The sequence below is a fragment of the Bufo bufo genome, chromosome 1 (genome assembly GCF_905171765.1).
Source record: "Bufo bufo chromosome 1, aBufBuf1.1, whole genome shotgun sequence".
Classification (NCBI taxonomy): domain Eukaryota; kingdom Metazoa; phylum Chordata; class Amphibia; order Anura; family Bufonidae; genus Bufo; species Bufo bufo.
In genome coordinates this window covers 365,396,211-365,417,735 of record NC_053389.1, presented here as the reverse complement: position 1 = coordinate 365,417,735, position 21,525 = coordinate 365,396,211, and positions in this window count along the sequence as shown.

The following is a 21,525-nucleotide window of genomic DNA, read 5'->3' as shown; positions in this document are numbered from 1 at the left end:
ACATGAAGACTGATTCTCTGCTGAGTCGCTGACATTAAGCCAGATTCTATGTTATGGGACCTCTCTCCTCTGTCTGGGTGCCGGGGCCTAAATTATATGACAATGGACTGTTCCAATGTTCGGTGACGTGAAGCATGATTCTCTGCTATGACATGAAGACTGATTCTCTGCTGACATGAAGCCAGATTCCATGTTATGGGACCTCTCTCCTCTGTCTGGGTGCCGGGGCCTAAAAATATCTGACAGTGACCTGTTCCAGTGGTGGGTGACATGAAGCCTGATTCTCTGCTATGACATGAAGACTGATTCTCTGCTGACATGAAGCCAGATTCCATGTTATGGGACCTCTCTCCTCTGTCTGGGTGCCGGGGCCTAAATTATATGACAATGGACTGTTCCAATGTTGGGTGACGTGAAGCTTGATTCTCTGCTATGACATGAAGACTGATTCTCTGCTGACATGAAGCCTGAATCTCTGCTATGGGACCTCTCTCCTTTGCCTGGGTGCCTGGGCCTAAATATGTGACAATGGACTGTTCCAGTGGTGGGTGACGTGAAGCCTGATTCTCTGCTATGACATGAAGACTGATTCTCTGCTGACATGAAGCCTGATTCTCTGCTATGGGACCTCTCTCCAATTGATATTGGTTAATTTTTATTTATTTTATCTTTATTTTAATTCATTTCCCTATCCACATTTGTTTGCAGGGGATTTAACTACATTTTGATGCCTTTTGCAGCCCTCTAGCCCTTTCCTGGGCTGTTTTACAGCCTTTTTAGTGCCGAAAAGTTCGGGTCCCCATTGACTTCAATGGGGTTCGGGTTCGGGACGAAGTTCGGGTCGGGTTCGGATCCCGAACATTTCCGGGAAGGTCGGCTGAACTTCTCTTACCAGGTTGTGAACTTCTACTCACAACCTGGAATTAACATTGATTGTTTGAGGATTTGCATTATTTAATTTACAGAAAATGCTCACAACTTTGAAAATGTTTTTATTTTTTTTTATTTCGAAGCAAACAACAAAATAACACAAAAAGTCAATGTGCATGACTATTAACCCCCCCCCCCCCTAAAGTCAATACTTTGTAGAACCACCTTTTGCGGCAATCACAGCTCCAAGTCGCTTTGGATAAGTCTCTATGAGCTTGCCACATTTTACCACTGGGATTTTTGCCCATTCCTCCTTGCAAAACTGCTCCAGCTCCTTCAAGTTGGATGTTTGCGTTTGTGAACAGCAATATTTAAGTCTGACCACAGATTTTCTATTGGATTAAGATCTGGTCTTTGACTAGGCCATTCCAACACATATACATGTTTCCCCTTAAACAACTCAAGTGTTGCTTTAGCAGTGTGTTTGGGGTCATTGTCCTGCTGGAAGGTGAACCTCCATCCTAGCCTCAAATCACATATAGAGTGGTGCAGTTTTTGCTTAAGAATATCCCTGTATTTAGCACCATCCATCTTTCCCTCAAATCTGACCAGTTTCCTAGTCCCATCCCCCAAGCATGATGCTGCCACCACCATGTTTCACTGTAGGGATGGTGTTCTTTGGGTGATGTGATGTATTGAGTTTGCGCCAGACATGGCGTTTTCTTTGATGGCTGAAAAGTTTAATTTTAGTCTCGTCAGACCAGAGCACCTTCCTCCATACATTTTGGGAGTCTCCCACATGCCTTTTCGCAAACTCACAACGTGCCTTTTTGTTTTTAGCTGAAAGTAATGGCTTTCTTTTGGCCACTCTGCCATAAAGCCCAACTTTATGGAGCGTACGGCTTATTGTCGTCCTATGTACAGATACTCCAGTTTCTGCTGTGAAACTCTGCAGCTTCTCCAGGGTTACCTTAGGTCTCTTTGCTGCCTCTCTGAATAATGCCCTCCTTGCCCGGTCCGTGAGTTTTGGTGGGCTTTGGATAGTGATGCCCCTTGTTTTAGCCTCTGGGGCCTTTCAAAAAAAGGTGTGTATATGTAATGACAGATCATGTGACACTTAGATTGCACACAGGTGGACATCATTTCACTAATTATGTGAGTTCTGAAGGTAATTGGTTGCACCAGAGCTTTTTATGGGCTTTCTAACAAAGGGGATGAATACATACGCACGTGCCAGTTTTCTATTTCTAAACAATAGTTTTATTTATATAATTTTCTAATTTCACTTCAGCAACTTAAACTATTGTGTTCTGATTAGAGTTGAGCGAACACCTGAATGTTCGGGTTCGAGAAGTTCGGCCGAACTTCCCGGAAATGTTCGGGTTCGGGATCCGAACCCGACCCGAACTTCGTCCCGAACCCAAACCCCATTGAAGTCAATGGGGACCCGAACTTTTGGGCACTAAAAAGGCTGTAAAACAGCCCAGGAAAGAGCTAGAGGGCTGCAAAAGGCAGCAACATGTAGGTAAATCCCCTGCAAACAAATGTGGATAGGGAAATGAATTAAAATTAAAATTAAAAAAATAAAAATGAACCAATATCAATTGGACAGAGGTCCCATAGCAGAGAATCTGGCTTCACGTCAGCAGAGAATCAGTCTCTTCATGCCATAGCAGAGAATCTGGCTTCATGTCAGCGCAGAATCAGTCTTCATGTCATAGCAGAGAATCAGGCTTCACGTCACCCACCACTGGAACAGGCCACTGTCACACATTTAGGCCCCGGCACCCAGACAGAGGAGAGCGGTCCCGTAACAGAGAATCTGGCCTTATGTCAGCGCAGAATCTGTCTTCATGTCATAGCAGAGAATCAAGCTTCACGTCACCCACCACTGGAACAGGCCACTGTCACACATTTAGGCCCTGGCACCCAGACAGAGGAGAGAGGTCCTGTAACAGAGAATCTGGCCTTATGTCAGCACAGAATCTGTCTTCATGTCATAGCAGAGAATCAGGCATCACGTCACCCACCACTGGAACAGGCCACTGTCACACATTTAGGCCCAGGCACCCAGGCAGAGGAGAGAGGTCCCGTAACAGAGAATCTGGCCTTATGTCAGCACAGAATCTGTCTTAATGTCATAGCAGAGAATCAGGCTTCACGTCACCCACCACTGGAACAGGCCACTGTCACACATTTAGGCCCAGGCACCCAGGCAGAGGAGAGAGGTCCCGTAACAGAGAATCTGGCCTTATGTCAGCGCAGAATCTGTCTTCATGTCATAGCAGAGAATCAGGCTTCACGTCACCCACCACTGGAACAGGCCACTGTCACACATTTAGGCCCAGGCACCCAGGCAGAGGAGAGAGGTCCCGTAACAGAGAATCTGGCCTTATGTCAGCGCAGAATCTGTCTTCATGTCATAGCAGAGAATCAGGCATCACGTCACCCACCACTGGAACAGGCCACTGTCACACATTTAGGCCCAGGCACCCAGGCAGAGGAGAGAGGTCCCGTAACAGAGAATCTGGCCTTATGTCAGCGCAGAATCAGTCTTCATGTCATAGCAGAGAATCAAGCTTCACGTCACCCACCACTGGAACAGGCCACTGTCACACATTTAGGCCCCGGCACCCAGACAGAGGAGAGAGGTCCTGTAACAGAGAATCTGGCCTTATGTCAGCACAGAATCTGTCTTCATGTCATAGCAGAGAATCAGGCATCACGTCACCCACCACTGGAACAGGCCACTGTCACACATTTAGGCCCAGGCACCCAGGCAGAGGAGAGAGGTCCCGTAACAGAGAATCTGGCCTTATGTCAGCACAGAATCTGTCTTAATGTCATAGCAGAGAATCAGGCTTCACGTCACCCACCACTGGAACAGGCCACTGTCATACATTTAGGCCCAGGCACCCAGGCAGAGAAGAGAGGTCCCGTAACAGAGAATCTGGCCTTATGTCAGCGCAGAATCTGTATTCATGTCATAGCAGAGAATCAGGCTTCACGTCACCCACCACTGGAACAGGCCACTGTCACACATTTAGGCCCAGGCACCCAGGCAGAGGAGAGAGGTCCCGTAACAGAGAATCTGGTCTTATGTCAGCGCAGAATCTGTATTCATGTCATAGCAGAGAATCAGGCTTCACGTCACCCACCACTGGAACAGGCCACTGTCACACATTTAGGCCCCGGCACCCAGACAGAAGAAAGCGGTCCCGTAACAGAGAATCTGGCCTTATGTCAGCGCAGAATCTGTATTCATGTCATAGCAGAGAATCAGGCTTCACGTCACCCACCACTGGAACAGGCCACTGTCACACATTTAGGCCCCGGCACCCAGACAGAGGAGAGCGGTCCCGTAACAGAGAATCTGGCCTTATGTCAGCGCAGAATCTGTCTTCATGTCATAGCAGAGAATCAGGCTTCACGTCAGCCACCACTGGAACAGGCCACTGTCACACATTTAGGCCCAGGCACCCAGGCAGAGGAGAGAGGTCCCATAACAGAGAATCTGGCCTTATGTCAGCGCAGAATCTGTATTCATGTCATAGCAGAGAATCAGGCTTCACGTCACCCACCACTGGAACAGGCCACTGTCACACATTTAGGCCCCGGCACCCAGACAGAGGAGAGCGGTCCCGTAACAGAGAATCTGGCCTTATGTCAGCGCAGAATCTGTCTTCATGTCATAGCAGAGAATCAAGCTTCATGTCACCCACCACTGGAACAGGCCACTGTCACACATTTAGGCCCCGGCACCCAGACAGAGGAGAGAGGTCCTGTAACAGAGAATCTGGCCTTATGTCAGCACAGAATCTGTCTTCATGTCATAGCAGAGAATCAGGCATCACGTCACCCACCACTGGAACAGGCCACTGTCACACATTTAGGCCCAGGCACTCAGGCAGAGGAGAGAGGTCCCGTGACAGAGAATCTGGCCTTATGTCAGCACAGAATCTGTCTTAATGTCATAGCAGAGAATCAGGCTTCACGTCACCCACCACTGGAACAGGCCACTTTCACACATTTAGGCCCCGGCACCCAGACAGAGGAGAGGTTCATTGAACTTTGGGTTGCCCCACAATATAATGGTAAAATGAAATTAAAATTAGTATTGAATGAGGAAGTGCCCTGGAGTAGAATAATATATTGTTAAGGGGAGGTAGTTAATATCTAATCTGCACAAGGGATGGACAGGTCCTGTGGGATCCATGCCTGGTTCATTTTTATGAACGTCAGCTTGTCCACATTGGCTGTAGACAGGCGGCTGCGTTTGTCTGTAATGACGCCCCCTGCCGTGCTGAATACACGTTCAGACAAAACGCTGGCCGCCGGGCAGGCCAGCACCTCCAAGGCATAAAAGGCTAGCTCTGGTTACGTGGACAATTTGGAGACCTAGAAGTTGAATGGGGCCGAACCATCAGTCAGTACGTGGAGGGGTGTGCACAGGTACTGTTCCACCATGTTAGTGAAATGTTGCCTTCTGCTAACACGTTCCGTATCAGGTGGTGGTGCAGTTAGCTGTGGCGTGGTGACAAAACTTTTCCACATCTCTGCCATGCTAACCCTGCCCTCAGAGGAGCTGGCCGTGACACAGCTGCGTTGGCGACCTCTTGCTCCTCCTCTGCCTTCGCCTTGGGCTTCCACTGGTTCCCCTGTGACATTTGGGAATGCTCTCAGTAGCGCGTCTACCAACGTGCGCTTGTACTCGCGCATCTTCCTATCACGCTCCAGTGTTGGAAGTAAGGTGGGCACATTGTCTTTTTACCAGGGATCCAGCAGGGTGGCAACCCAGTAGTCTGCACACGTTAAAATGTGGGCAACTCTGCTGTCGTTGCGCAGGCACTGCAGCATGTAGTCGCTCATGTGTGCCAGGCTGCCCAGAGGTAAGTACAAGCTGTCCTCTGTGGGAGGCGTATCGTCATCGTCCTGTGTTTCCCCCCAGCCACGCACCAGTGATGGGCCCGAGCTGCTTTGGGTGCCACCCCGCTGTGAACATGCTTCATCCTCATCCTCCTCCACCTCCTCCTCATCCTCGTCCTCCTCGTCCTCCAGTAGTGGGCCCTGTCTGGCCACATTTGTACCTGGCCTCTGGTGTTGCAAAAAACCTCCCTCTGAGTCACTTTGAAGAGACTGGCCTGAAAGTGCTAAAAATGACCCCTCTTCCTCCTCTTCCTCCTGGGCCACCTCCTCTTCCATCATCGCCCTAAGTGTTTTCTCAAGGAGACATAGAAGTGGTATTGTAACGCTGATAACGGCGTCATCGCCACTGGCCATGTTGGTGGAGTACTCGAAACAGCGCAACAGGGCACACAGGTCTCGCATGGAGGCCCAGTCATTGGTGGTGAAGTGGGTCTGATCCGCAGTGCGACTGACCCGTGCGTGCTGCAGCTGAAACTCCACTATGGCCTGCTGCTGCTCGCACAGTCTGTCCAGCATATGCAAGGTGGAGTTCCACCTGGTGGGCACGTCGCATATGAGGCGGTGAGCGGGAAGGCCGAAGTTACGCTGTAGCGCAGACAGGCGAGCAGCGGCAGGGTGTGAACGCCGGAAGCGCGAACAGACGGCCCGCACTTTATGCAGCAGCTCTGACATGTCGGGGTAGTTGCGAATGAACTTCTGCACCACCAAATTCAGCACATGCGGCAGGCAAGGGATGTGCGTCAAACCGGCTAGTCCCAGAGCTGCAACGAGATTTCGCCCATTATCGCACACCACCAGGCCAGGCTTGAGGCTCACCGGCAGCAACCACTCGTCGGTCTGTTGTTCTATACCCCTCCACAACTCCTGTGCGGTGTGGGGCCTGTCCCCCAAACATATGAGTTTCAGAATGGCCTGCTGACGTTTACCCCGTGCTGTGCTGAAGTTGGTGGTGAAGGTGTGTGGCTGACTGGATGAGCAGGTGGAAGAAAAGGAGGAGGAAGCTGAGTAGGAGGAGGAGGAGACAGGAGGCAAAGAATGTTGCCCTGCGATCCTTGGCGGCGGAAGGACGTGCGCCAAATAGCTCTCCGCCTGGGGCCCAGCCGCCACTACATTTACCCAGTGTGCAGTTAGGGAGATATAGCGTCCCTGGCCGTGCTTACTGGTCCACGTATCTGTGGTTAGGTGGACCTTGCCACAGATGGCGTTGCGCAGTGCACACTTGATTTTATCGGACACTTGTTTGTGCAGGGAAGGCACGGCTCTCTTAGAGAAGTAGTGGCGGCTGGGAACAACATACTGTGGGACAGCAAGTGACATGAGCTGTTTGAAGCTGTGTGTGTCCACCAGCCAAAATGACAGCATTTCATAGGCCAGTAGTTTAGAAATGCTGGCATTCAGGGCCAGGGATCGAGGGTGGCTAGGTGAGAATTTACTCTTTCTCTCAAATGTTTGTGAGATGGAGAGCTGAACGCTGTCGTGTGACATGGTTGAGATGCTTGGTGACGTAGGTGGTGGTGTTGGTGGTACATCCCATGTTTGCTGGGCGGCAGGTGCCAACGTTCCTCCAGAGGCGGAGGAAGAGGCCGAGGCGGCGGCAGCAGCAGCAGAAGAGGCCGAGGCGGCAGCAGCAGAAGATGTAGCAGGGGGAGCCTGAGTGACTTCCTTGTTTTTAAGGTGTTTACTCCACTGCAGTTCATGCTTTGCATGCAGGTGCCTGGTCATGCAGGTTGTGCTAAGGTTCAGAACGTTAATGCCTCGCTTCAGGCTCTGATGGCACAGCGTGCAAACCACTCGGGTCTTGTCGTCAGCACATTGTTTGAAGAAGTGCCATGCCAGGGAACTCCTTGAAGCTGCCTTTGGGGTGCTCGGTCCCAGATGGCGGCAGTCAGTAGCAGGCGGAGTCTCTTGGCGGCGGGTGTTCTGATTTTTCCCACTGCTCCCTCTTTTGCTACGCTGTTGGCTCGGTCTCACCACTGCCTCTTCCTCTGAACTGTGAAAGTCAGTGGCACGACCTTCATTCCATGTGGGGTCTAGGACCTCATCGTCCCCTGCATCGTCTTCCACCCAGTCTTGATCCCTGACCTCCTGTTCAGTCTGCACACTGCAGAAAGACGCAGCAGTTGGCACCTGTGTTTCGTCATCATCAGAGACGTGCTGAGGTGGTATTCCCATGTCCTCATCATCAGTTAAAATAAGTGGTTGTGCGTTAGTGCATTCTATCTCTTCCACCCCTGGGGAAGGGCTAGGTGGATGCCCTTGGGAAACCCTGGCAGCAGAGTCTTCAAACAGCATAAGAGACTGCTGCATAACTTGAGGCTCAGACAGTTTCCCTGATATGCATGGGGGTGATGTGACAGACCGATGGGCTTGGTTTTCATGCGCCATCTGTGCGCTTTCTGCAGAAGACTGGGTGGGAGATAATGTGAACGTGCTGGATCCACTGTCGGCCACCCAATTGACTAATGCCTGTACCTGCTCAGGCCTTACCATCCTTAGAACGGCATTGGGCCCCACCAAATATCGCTGTAAATTCTGCTGGCTACTGGGACCTGAGGTAGTTGGTTCACTAGGACGTGTGGCTGTGGCAGAACGGCCACGTCCTCTCCCAGCACCAGAGGGTCCACTAACACCACCACGACCATGTCCACGTCTGCGTCCCTTATTAGATGTTTTCCTCATTGTTCCCGTTCACCACAATTTTGAGAATGGCAAATTTGGGAATGCTTTTTCAACCCAGAACAAAAAGTCTGCTTTTACGGTCACTACAAATAACTTGACCAGCTAAAACTGTGCAGATTTGGTTGAATAGAGATGTGAGACCTGTTTTTTTTTGCGCTGTGTGACAGTTATAGGTTTAATCACAGAATGACACTTCTATCAGCACGCTAGCGTGTGTCTTAGGTTTTTCTGAATGATACTATCAATAACTTCAATGTAAGATTTTCTTTTTGGGATAGATTTCAAGTAGGCCTGAAATACCACAAACTAGTTATTTTCAGAATGGCAAATTTGGGAATGCTTTTTCAACCCAGAACAAAAAGTCTGCTTTGACGGTCACTACAAATAACTTGACCAGCTAAAACTGTGCAGATTTGGTTGAATAGAGATGTGAGACCTGTTTTTTTTTGCGCTGTGTGACAGTTATAGGTTTAATCACAGAATGACACTTCTATCAGCACGCTAGCGTGTGTCTTAGGTTTTTCTGAATGATACTATCAATAACTTCAATGTCAGATTTTCTTTTTGGGATAGATTTCAAGTAGGCCTGAAATACCACAAACTAGTTATTTTCAGAATGGCAAATTTGGGAATGCTTTTTCAACCCAGAACAAAAAGTCTGCTTTGACGGTCACTACAAATAACTTGACCAGCTAAAACTGTGCAGATTTGGTTAAATAGAGATGTGAGACCTGTTTTTTTTTGCGCTGTGTGACAGTTATAGGTTTAATCACAGAATGACACTTCTATCAGCACGCTAGCGTGTGTCTTAGGTTTTTCTGAATGATACTATCAATAACTTCAATGTAAGATTTTCTTTTTGGGATAGATTTCAAGTAGGCCTGAAATACCACAAACTAGTTATTTTCAGAATGGCAAATTTGGGAATGCTTTTTCAACCCAGAACAAAAAGTCTGCTTTGACGGTCACTACAAATAACTTGACCAGCTAAAACTGTGCAGATTTGGTTGAATAGAAATGTCAGGTCTATTTTTTAGGCGCTGGGTGACAGGCTCAACTTGCCCCTGATGTAATATATGGCCAAAAAATAACCAGACTGTTGATGGTTAAATGCACTTCGGTGACACAGGCTCAGCCTGCAGCTGATGTAGTATATGGCCAAAAAATAATCAGACTGTTGATGGTTAAATGCACTTGGGTGAAACAGGCTCAGCCTGCAGCTGATGTAGTATATGGCCAAAAAATAACCAGACTGTTGATGGTTAAATGCACTTCGGTGACACAGGCTCAGCCTGCAGCTGATGTAGGATATAGCACAAAATAACCACACTATCGATGGTTAAATACACTTGGTGATAGCTCGTGCTGGCACACCACAAGTCACAAAATGGCCGCCGATCACCCCAGAAAAAAAGTGATCTAAAAACGCTCTGGGCAGCCTCAAAAAAGTGAGCAAGTCAATAATAGCACTTCAATGATCCATAGCTGCAGATCGATCACAGAATGAAGTCTTTTGGAGGAGTTAATCTGCCTAATCTCGCCCTAACGTCGCAGCTGCAACCTCTCCCCATACTGATCATAGCAGAGTGACGTGCGGCGCTACGTGACTCCAGCTTAAATAGAGGCTGGGTCACATGGTGCACTGGCCAATCACAGCCATGCCAATAGTAGGCATGGCTGTGATGGCCTCTTGGGCCAAGTAGTATGACGCTTGTTGATTGGCTGCTTTGCAGCCTTTCAAAAAGCGCCAAGAAAGCGCCGAACACCGAACCCGAACCCGGACTTTTACGAAAATGTTCGGGTTCGGGTCCGTGTCACGGACACCCCAAAATTCGGTACGAACCCGAACTATACAGTTCGGGTTCGCTCATCCCTAGTTCTGATCCATCACATGAAATTCAGATTAACAAAACATTGAACTTAAGGCTGTACTGTAACAAAACACGAAAAAAGTCAAGGGGGGTGAATACTTTTGCAAGGCACTGTATCTTGGCACTGACACTGTGTCACGACTATGCTGTGGTCGTGACTCTTAGAGTCCGCATGCAGTTGTCTGCAGTTGTTTTGTTGTTCACCGCAGCTCTGGGCTGTGAGTGTTTGGCCTCACGTGCGGTTGCCGCTGGCATCATGGTGTTCTTGGCTGTGTAGCAGCCTGAGCTTGTTGCTGGGCTGCTTACTGTCTATGCATGCGGTTGCCTTTGGCAACTTGTGTTTATATGTGTGCACATTTCCTGTTTGGTGTGCACGGGGTTTATGTGTGTGTGCACTTTCCCTTTAAGTGGCTTCACTTCCCTGTTTGGTGATGGAAGGGTTAACTCCTTTCCTAGTGTGTGTGTGTGGGTGTGGCTGCTTGGCCTATTTAGCTCCTGCTGGAAGCCAGTAGTCTGAGGGGTACTCCAGGCATGTTGCTGGAGTCATCCTCCTGGTAGCCTTATGCCATCTCTTCAGTGAGGGCCACCCTTACGGTCATAAAGAATGTCGTGATGTTTACTTTATGTTCCTGTGATGTCTGTTCTTACCGCAGCTATATGGATCTGGTTTCCTGTGTGAGTCATGTTGTGTGCTGTGTCCGTTTGTGTTTGGTCTGGACAACAGCATTTGAGCACGGGTTTCAGTCAGTGTGTCTGTGGCAGGTAGGTGTGGAAGTGTTTCACTCACCTGCCATATCCTTATGCTGTTGATGTTCCCCCTTCCCTGCAGCTTGGCCAGTGAGACTCCTATTCGTCCGTGTCCTGGAGGAACAGGTCGTCTTACCCTGCTCCTAAGTTCAGGGATCCCTTGAGGGCTAGTACGGACCCGAGGTTCCTGAGTATGAGCCCTCCTACCATCAGGGTCGGCTCATACAGCTAGGAGTTAGGGTCAGAGTTATGGATGCTGTAGGAGGTGTTGTTTCTGGCCTAGCAGCTTTCCTTTCCGTTAACATCGCACGGATGAGAGTTTCCCCCACTCTCCATCCGTGACCCACTGTGTGCCAGAGATATATTCACTTGCTGCTAAATGTGACCATATAGCTCTAGGATGCTCTTCTGGCAGAAATATTTCCTTCCGCGGACTTTCCATTTCGGTGTGCCAATGGCCACAAATTTTCTAAAGACCTCTGAATCTACCAGTTTATATGGCAGTAGTTGGTGGGCTAGCAGTTCCGACAAGCCAGCGGTCAGCCATTGGGTAAGAGGGTTATCCGATGTCATCAACATTTTACGCGTGAACATTTGGGCCACGGAAGCCTGCCTTCTGCCAGATGAACACGACAACGGCACGGTGAAAGGTGGAGTGGAGGACAAATGGGAGGAGAGAGAAGAAGAGGTAGGACGTGGAGCAGTGGAAGTGTGGCTTTGTGGGTTCTGACGGCATTGCTCCCACTGGGCTCGGTGATGGGAGGCCAGGTGCCTTCTTAAGGCGGTCATCCCTAGGTGAGTGTTGGCCTTACCCCGAATTATGCATTGACAGCACAGGCTGCAGATGGCAACACTATTATCAGCAGCTGACACGTTAAAAAAGCCCACACTGCGGAGCCATGTGCCGGCGTCCTGGGAGCGCAAGATGTGACCGTGCATGGTGGATGGCTCGCTCCAGATACATTTGCAGTCTGCTTTTTGCCTCCTGTGCACTGTGAGTTCTGCCTGCTTCTCCTCATTCTCCTCCCTATCTGCTGCTCCATCTCTCCCTCTGAACTCCCCTCCTCTTCCTCGCTTGTGGGCACCCACGTGACGTCCATCGACACGTCATCATCATCACCTTCACCTCCGACATTACAGATCTCTGAGTAGGCAGCAACAGCGGGGACCACCCTCCTTGGGCTGATCTGGGTACTGTCGTCAGACCGCTGGGTGGTGGACGTTGCTACGTCCTCTTCATCATCCGATGCCAAGAATGGCTGCGCATTGATAAGGTCTGGGAATGGATGGGGAAAAACTCTGACTCGAGTAGAGGGGCTATGGTGGTGGTGGTGTCTTTGGGGATGCACACAGCAGATAGTGAGGAGGGTGCAGATACAGAGGAGGAGGAGGGTGCAGAAGCGGAAGGCTGAGTGAGCCACTCAATCAACTCAAGTGCGTCCTTTGACATAATCGCACGCACCTTCTCCAACTTCCCGCTAAGGCTCCGGCCTGGTACACCTGCCCAACCCCTACCACCCCTGCGGAATTGCCTGCCTCTTCCTCTTCCTGTCATTTTCAAAATGACCCTGTGCCAAAGTCCCTAGACAAGAGCAGTATTTGTGGAAGCAGGTATATCGCAGGCATCAATCAGTATTTGGTGGAAGCAGGTATATCAAACCCCTTAATTAGTATTTTTTGGAAGCAGGTATATCACAGGCCTCATTCAATATTTGGTGGAAGCAGGTATATCAATCCCCTCAATCAGTATTTTGTGGAAGCAGGTATATTGCACCCCTCAATCAGTTTTTTTGGGGGCAACAGGTATATCACACCCATTTCAAATAGTTGTTCCAATAGCACTTGTCCCTCTATATACCTCCAGTATCGCAGAATAACCGCACACAACTGCTGCACAATACAAATGCACTATAATATACTTTCTATGTTAGAAGGTATATTATAAGTATATTACACCCGTCAGTATATCACACCTATTGATCGCACACCTATACCAGTCCTTAAAAGGACTTTTGTGACCCTATTAGCTGGCGTTTGGTGTGCCTAACAGTCTGTCCCTGCTCCACAAAGCAAAACACTGGCAAAACACAGAATGTATAATGGCTGCCAGATCAGGTTCTGTAATAGGGTGGGGGTGTGTCCATGTGCTGAAACGTCTCAATTGGCTGTCCTGTCCCACCTGATGTGTGTGTCATGAGTCAAAGTTCGGCACAATGCAAAATAATATTGCGCTGGCGAACATCGCCATATGTTTGCATGTTTGGCGAATCGCGAACGTGCAAAGTTTGCCGCAAAACGACTGCCGGGCGAACCGCAAGGCCATCCCTAGTGCCTGGTGTCAGAACCCCACAGATCTGATATTGATGACCTATCCCGAGGGTAGTTCAATAAGGAACAAAACTGGCACTCCTTGCGATGCAATGATTTATTCTTTATTCACCACTCATGAAAAAAGTGACGCACATTTCAGCACGTGCAAGTGCCTTTATCAAACACAATATATGTGAGCAGCTAAGTACTTAGCAAATCCTGCACTTGTTGTTATATGTCTAATGGCACATCCCTACAGTAATCCCAGTAGGTAGCAGCACAGCATTTTTGTGTGTCAATTTGGCTACTAGCAGTATCATGATGACCTTACATAGGGCATCAGCCTAAGATGTAATATTTACTTTTAAGAAACATCATTGTTAAGGGGTCTTGTTACACATTTTGCAACAGTGTAGTTAGTAGCTAAATGAGTAAACACAAAGAAAATATTGCTGTACCTAAAATTGCCTGCTGATGGAGTGTCATGTTATCAGCCAAATCATTGAGCCGCCAATTACACAGTCTCTTCAATTCACATACCCTACTGCTGCCATTTACACTTTCACTGTTGGAAGTTTAGTGAAGGTGCAGTGTGAAGTGTTAGAATCAAGGAGTTCAGACCCTCCATCAGCTGCCATCTTATGGACAGGACCTCTGTGCAGGCAATACAGAATATTTGTCCATCAAGCGAACATGCTTATTAAAAATAGCACAGAACATTAACAAAAACTTTATTAGTAAGTAACAGTGATCTTAGACATTGATCCACAGTAGCCAGAAAGTGGCTAACCCCTTTAAACAAAAAAAAGCAAACCAAACCTATAGACTACATAAAGATACACAGTTGTGCTTAATGATGCAATAAAACTTATAACTGAGCACACTTACATAAATATGCTCTCTATTCTGTAGGATCATTTCAGTATTTAAATTACAAGAATTCATTTCTCTAAAACAATGTTTTTCTTATCTACACTGAAGTGATAACATTTTCTCCTTAGGTTGTGATGGTAGAAAATTTATAAGCCATTATGCACAATTATAATATAATTACCAAGAATTGTGGTAATCATATGACATTGCTAATTCAGCTAAAATAACAAATTTAAAGTTTTTAATTAAAGGATATCAGTGGAGGATGCTTGTTTATGTTATTACTTACTTTGAAACAGGCTGAGATGAAAAAACCTTATTGCTTCAATTACAATTCTCCTGATAATGACAAGAGTGATTTGGATTTTCTTGTTTTGCATTCTGTTGATTGACTACATATCAGGTCATTAAGGAGCTGTCCATTTTCAGCCATCTGTTGCATCTTTGTGCCTATCTGAACAACGAGTTTGCTTTTGCCAGTTCTGAATCTCCCCCTTTTATGCTTTAATTTCACTGTATTACATTTTTTTTTTTTAATATTTTATGTAATATTGCATATATCTATCTATATACTGCATCTACTGTTTCTATCCAAATGATTGTACATGAAGCACAAGTAGTCCCAAGCTGAATTAACAAGTCATTTCCTTTGGACGTTAAGAAAATATTATGGCTTTGTTCAACCACATAAAAATCCATCAAAAACACAAACTGTATCTGAGATGTGATTACAATATGGCGGCTCACTCCAAGCAAATTATGGAATCAGGTGCTGCTAACCCAAATTAGAGGGACACCCACCCTCTGGTCAGGTGTAGCTAATAAAGTAATAAGGTAATGGGTGAGCACTCTGGCACTTGGACTTAAATGTAAAATTTTATTAAATCAATTGGTTAGTACATGTACAAATTAGTAAAATAAGTTAAGATAGATTAAAATATCAAAGTGCTGTTATCAACGGAGAAACAATATAATAAAATCTAGCTCTTCAGATATACAAAGTCCAAACAATGTCCAAACAATGCAAGCTATCAAAATAGTTAATAGACGCGAAAATCCACTGGTTGGAGTATCAGATTTTTGATATGGACATAGATTCCTGTCCCATATATATCAATCCGCGTCAGGAGCAGGTGAATATCCAAGATATAGTTATAGTGGTAATTGTCTCTTTCTCAGAGTTTACCGAATATAAATCTCTGATATAATTGCAACCTTGGTAGCCTTAGATGGTGTTTATAACCTCATGGGTAGGTCAATATATTAGGAAGGAATGTCTCTTACCTTCCTTCTTATCCAAACGAGGGTCGAGCGGTGCGGGTTGATACCAGCGTCACGCTCCTTGCTTCTCTTGCCGGCTATCCCGAACTATCGCGGGAGCTGGGGCGGGACTTGGTTTGTCCGTGCCTGTTACTCTTCCGGCGTGGAACAAAGCAAGATACCTCTTTGGTCTGTAATTTCTTGTTCCAGTGGTATTTGCTTTATCTTGCAAATCCAGTATTCGTAGCGTGGCCACGCTAATAGTCACGGAGGTGCTTTTTACAGGTGTCCGATCCGGCCCAGACGCGTTTTGGGAATTGACCTTCCCTTCATCAATGGTATCGTGACACCTGTATGCCTCCGCCTTTTATATCCAAGATAGCACCCAAAGTATGGAAAACTGGATTTCTATTTTGAAATGTGATTTTTTTACCAGCGGTTTTTTCTGCATGCGTTTTCCATGCGATTTTTTTGACACATATGCGTTTTTTGTGCTGCATATTGCTCATGTTCTTGTAAACTTGGGGTATAAGTGGATTTGTTATACGTGATTGCTTTATGGAGATATATCATTTTATAGTTTCTCACTAATGAATAAATGCATTCTCTAATATCTATGTATGGATAGAATTTGTCACCTCTTATTCCAACCATCACAGATTATACTGAATCATCTCGGACATATACATAATTAGTTAAGATATATAGTGTGAATATAAAATATATATATAAATATAAATATATAAAAATATAAAATATATAAAAAAATATATAAAAAACATTCAAATAATTAATATATCTTGTCGCAGTATACATTTTATGAGAATCTTGCATGGACCCCAGAGATATGGTCGATCTTCGTATTATATTATGATCCAATTTCTCTTATCCCATTATAACCAATTATATGGCTGATCTGCTGTCAGATGAATGTATAGTGCAGGCATGGCCAACCTGAGGCTCTCCAGCTGTTGTAAAACTACAACTCCCACCATGCCCTGCTGTAGGCTGATAGCTATAGGCAGTCTGGGCATGCTGGGAGTTGTAGTTTTGCAACAGCTGGAGAGCCTCAGGTTGACCATCCCTGGTATAGTGGGCGTGTAGTTGATAGACATATTGATTGGATGCTAGAGGGCTGGGGGCCCCAGTCCGAGTCCACGACGCAGTGTCGATAACCGAACAAACTGCGGCGTGTGAGTCGGATCTGGGGCACCCAGCCTACAAGAACCCAAAGATTTCAAGTTCAGCATTTAGACCCGCTGGTAGCATTGATCCAAACTCATAAATGCGTCTTGATTCTATCCTGGACATCTGTTTGATATAATTCCCTCCACACCAGTGTATATCCACCTTCTCCAGTGCCATGAAAACCAGATTGGGCGGATCCTTGTTATGAACATCTCTATAGTGTTTTGAAAGGCAATTTTTATCATATCCCTTACGTATATTTGAGATATGTGTGTAAACTTACTATCAACTTCTCAAACCATTCTGCGTCTGATGGGTAGGGGGGATCACCTATAAGTCTGAGGGTTTCTTTCTTTATAAAGTGTGTCAGCATAAAATTTTGGGCAGATATACCTAATTTAACGCAAAGCTCTGGGTCAGAGGGAACACAGCCCTCAGAGTCCAGAATGTCAGAGATAGGGAGCCTAGACGACCTCAGATTGACAGGACAGCTGTCTCTGAGTTCCACGGGAGCTAGATCTAGAATATCCTTTAGAAGTAGAAGGGGAGATGGTACCGATAGGGCTCGACCAGTAGTCAAGAACCATCTCCAAACTTTCAGAGTGTTACGGATCATGGGGTTAGCTATAGAGCTGAAGGGCGGAAGCGGCTTATTGGCTAAGAGTAGGGCCCGGGCAGGGGAGGGTAAGAATGAATTCTCCAGAGTAGTCCACATTTTATGAGTTGGGCTTCTTATCCAATCCACTGCCCTGGAGAGCTGGATGGCCTTCATGTAAATTTCGGGGTCCGGTAGACCTATTCCCCCTTGTGGTCTGGACTTAGTGAGTGTTTGAAAGGAGATACGTGAGCTCTTCCCTTGCCATATAAACTTACGGATTGTCTTGTTTAGGGAAGTAAAGAATGACTTGGGGATCTCGATGGGTAAAACCTGCATCAGGTAAGTTAACCTCGGGATGGCCAAGGACATGAGTATGTTCTTCCGCCCGAACCACGATAAATAAGGGAGGTCCAATGAGTCCAGCTGAGCAATTATGGAAATTAGGAGCGGTTTATAATTTAGATTGAATAAATCTGATAGGAAGGGAGTGAGCCTTACTCATAGGTAAGTTAGTTGTTGGGAGAGCCAGTTGAAAGGGGAGTCTTTTTGAAGCGAAGAGAGAGTCAGGGGAGAGAGGCCAACATGAAGGACCTGAGATTTGGAGGGATTCATTTTAAAATTGGACAGGGAGCCAAAGCGGGTTAGAGTTGATAGAATAATGCCTATAGATTTACCTGGGTTAGTCGTGAGAATGAGCAAGTCGTCTGCAAAGGCATGAAGACCCCTAATATCACTCTCCTCTCTGAGAGTTTGCAATAGGGTTTCCATGGTTATGACGAATAAAAGGGGGGAGAGGGGGCACCCTTGCCTCGTACCATTTCTGATTCAGAAGGGGGAAGATAAGGTACCATTGACGGACACGGATGCTGAAGAGCGGCAGTACATGGAAAATACTGCGTTGATGTAGGGCTCAGGGAACCCGAATTTAGTCATGGCTAACCTGATGTAAGTCCAGTCAACCCTATCAAACGCCTTTTCGGCATCCGTGCCCATCAGGACCAGGGGGATAGAGTTATGGGAAGCATAAAAAAGGGCATCCAGAACTTTCGTAGTGTTATCCTTTCCCTCACGACCCTTGACGAATCCTACTTGGTCTGGATTAATTAGAAGGGGCAAAAATGTCTGAATTCTGGAGGCTAGCATTTTGGCTATTCATTTGAGATCCACATTAAGTAGGGAGATTGGTCGATAGCTAGGGCAAGCTGAGGGATCTTTCCCTTCTTTGGGTATCACCGTGATAGTGGCTCTTGTCATGTCTGCTGAAAGAGGTTGGTTAAGCAACGATAAGTTGCAAAGGGGAAGCAAGAAAGGGAGAAGAGAATTTTTGAAAGTTGAGTAGTAGGTTATGGGGAGGCCATCAGGGCCTGGGCATTTACCTTTGGGGGTGGATTTAATGGCTCTCACCAGCTCTTGGGTAGTGAAAGGTTTTGTCAAGGATTCACGTTGGGTTGGCGTCAGGCACGGAAGGCGGAGTGAGTCAAGGAACTTGTTGATGTTGGCCTCTCTCCCCAGGGACAGCTCAGGTAGATCAGAGGGAGGCAGATTGTATAGCTCAGCATAAAAGAGTTTGAATTGCTCAGCAATCTCTTCTGCTTTGAAAACCATTTCTCCGTTTGAGCTTTTGATGGAATTAATATATCCAGAGCTCCTTCTCTGTTTAATCCTCTGCATCATGAATTTGGATGCCTTGTTTCCGCGAGCGTAGAATTTTTGCTGCGCAGACAGAAAATATTTTGCAGATCGCTCATTTAGGAGGTTTTTCAGTTCATTTCTGAGAGAAGTAAGCTCGTCCAGCTGTCGAGCCAGAAGAGATTGCTTGTGGGCTTTTTCAAGGGTATGTATCCTAGCTAGTAAGGAAGAGTATTTTTTCTTAGATTCCTTTTTCAAGAAGGAGCAGAGTCCAATCAGCCTGCCTCTGATATAGGCCTTATGAGCATCCCATAATGCGTGAGGGGAAATGTCTGGGGTGTTGTTAGTTAAAAAATATTCATCCAGGTAAGCAGTGATTTGGGAAACATATTTTGGGTTACCCAGTAGGGACTCATTGAACCTCCAGTTAGCAGTTCTTTTCCTCTCTCCAGGGGGGTGGATGTCACAGAATACCGGGGAATGATCTGAGAGGGTGATGTCCCCAATTCTGGCTAAGGAGCAGTGTTGTAGGTGTTCTTTTTAAATAAAGATATAGTCTATTCTACTATACGAGTTGTTTGGAGTTGAGTAAAAAGAGTAGTTAATCAAGTTAGGGTTAATACATCGCCAGGTGTCTAATACCCCTAGTTTATGGAGAGAGGAGTGAAGTGCCTTAAGGGCGCTAGCAGGGATAGAAGATTTTTTCTTAGAGGTATCCATAAGAGGATTCAGGGGTAGATTGAAGTCTCCTGCTATTACTAGTATACCTTCTTTTAGTGTCTCTACAAGTTTAAATAAGGAGGATAGCCAGGAAGTTTGGTTAGAGTTTGGAGCATAAATGTTAACTAAAGTGTAGAGTGTTTGACCAATAAGTCCTTTAAGTATTAAGAATCTACCCTCTGGATCCTGAGCATGGGTCTTGTATTGGAAGGCCAGGCCCTTGTTAAAGCCAATACTTACTCCCCTCGATGCAGCGCCCCCAGCTCCGCAATGATACCAGTCAGGGAACCTGGAAAAGGTAAGATTAGGAAAATTGCCCTGTTTAAAGTGGGTTTCCTGTAAAAATATGACAGAGCATTTCTCTTTGTGTAGTTGGGAGAAAATTTGACTTCTCTTGGAGGGGGATCTCATCCCTTTAACATTATATGAGGCAATTCTGAGAGTGGTCATAGTGAATCATAATGAAAGGGGGGGAGGGGAAAAGGAGTAATCTCACCTTCTAAGTGTACATATCTGGCATTTCCGGAGGGGGGGGGGCGCTGCCTCTACATATAGGGGTGCCCAGCCCCTTCCCTGGAGTATAGCTTGGGTGTCCACTGCTGGACCAGTCATGTCTAGAAACCAGAACATAATCAAAACAAACATTATAACTCGGCAGTAAATACACTGCTTTTAGGGAAGGCATCCCTAGGAATAAGAATAAATGTAACTAAGACTTGAGTATAGAGAGAGCGAGAGGAAGTACTGAGTAAGCAGGGAGAAGTGAAGAAAAGGAAAGAAAAGAAAATAAAAGAAAAGAGGGGAGAGATCACCCCGTGAAATGTCATATCCCCCAAAATAGGAGGTGGGAACCAGTATAGGACTCAATAGGAGGCATCAGAGCGATGCGAGGTAAGAAGAGAGGTTGTGACGGAGGGAGAGGCACAGAGACTAGTAAGAAGTAGTAAGAAGAGCAGTGAAGACAAAGATCATGTGTAAATGACATGTTATACAGGGTCTTCTTGGTCTCCCAGGGCTAGTCTTCTTGGGGTCGATTTGGAAGTTCCTCTTCTGCCCCTTTGCGGTTTCGGGGTCCGCTGTTGTTTTTCCCAGAGTTCAAGGGGAGGGAGGGCCGGCAGGTCCGCCAGGTCTTGGACAAAGTCCCAATTTTGTATATCCAGGGGCTTAATCCCCAAAAGGGCATATGCTTGGTTGAGGTCTTGGTATGAGGAAATATTGATCCTGCGTCCTTCAAAGGCGAAAGAAAGACCAAAAGGAAAGGACCACCTATATGGGGTATTCCTTGATCTGAGCAAGTCAGTAAGCGGTTTAAGTAAGCGTCTCTTCTTTAGCGTAGATTGCGCCAGGTCTTGGAATATCAGAATATCGTGGCCATCCCATACGACCGATCTTGCTTCCCTTGCTTTGTTGATGACTGCTTCTTTAACTTGAAAATGGAGGAACTTGCATATGATGTCCCTGGGGGGTGCCGTGGGTGCGGGTTTAGGCTTTAAGGCTCTGTGTGCTCTCTCAAGTAACACTTCATGTGCCGAATCAGGGCCCAGGAGGGAAAGGCAGATCTGAACTATGGTATTAGGGATATCTCCAGGAGTGACAGACTCAGGTACACTCCTGAAGCACAGATTATTCCGCCTCCCCCGATTTTCTTGGTCCTCCACAGCTTCATACAAAGAGTTAATGTTAGACTGGATCCTGAGGAGAGAGTGTTGCACAGCGCTCTGGTGCTGAATAATCACAGTCTGTGACTCCTCTAGTGATTCGACCCTGCGTCCAATGTGTCTGACATCCTGTTTTATAGTCAGGAGGTCAGAGCTCAGAGGCTCCAGCGCCGCTGACAGTGAGGAGGTGAGGGCG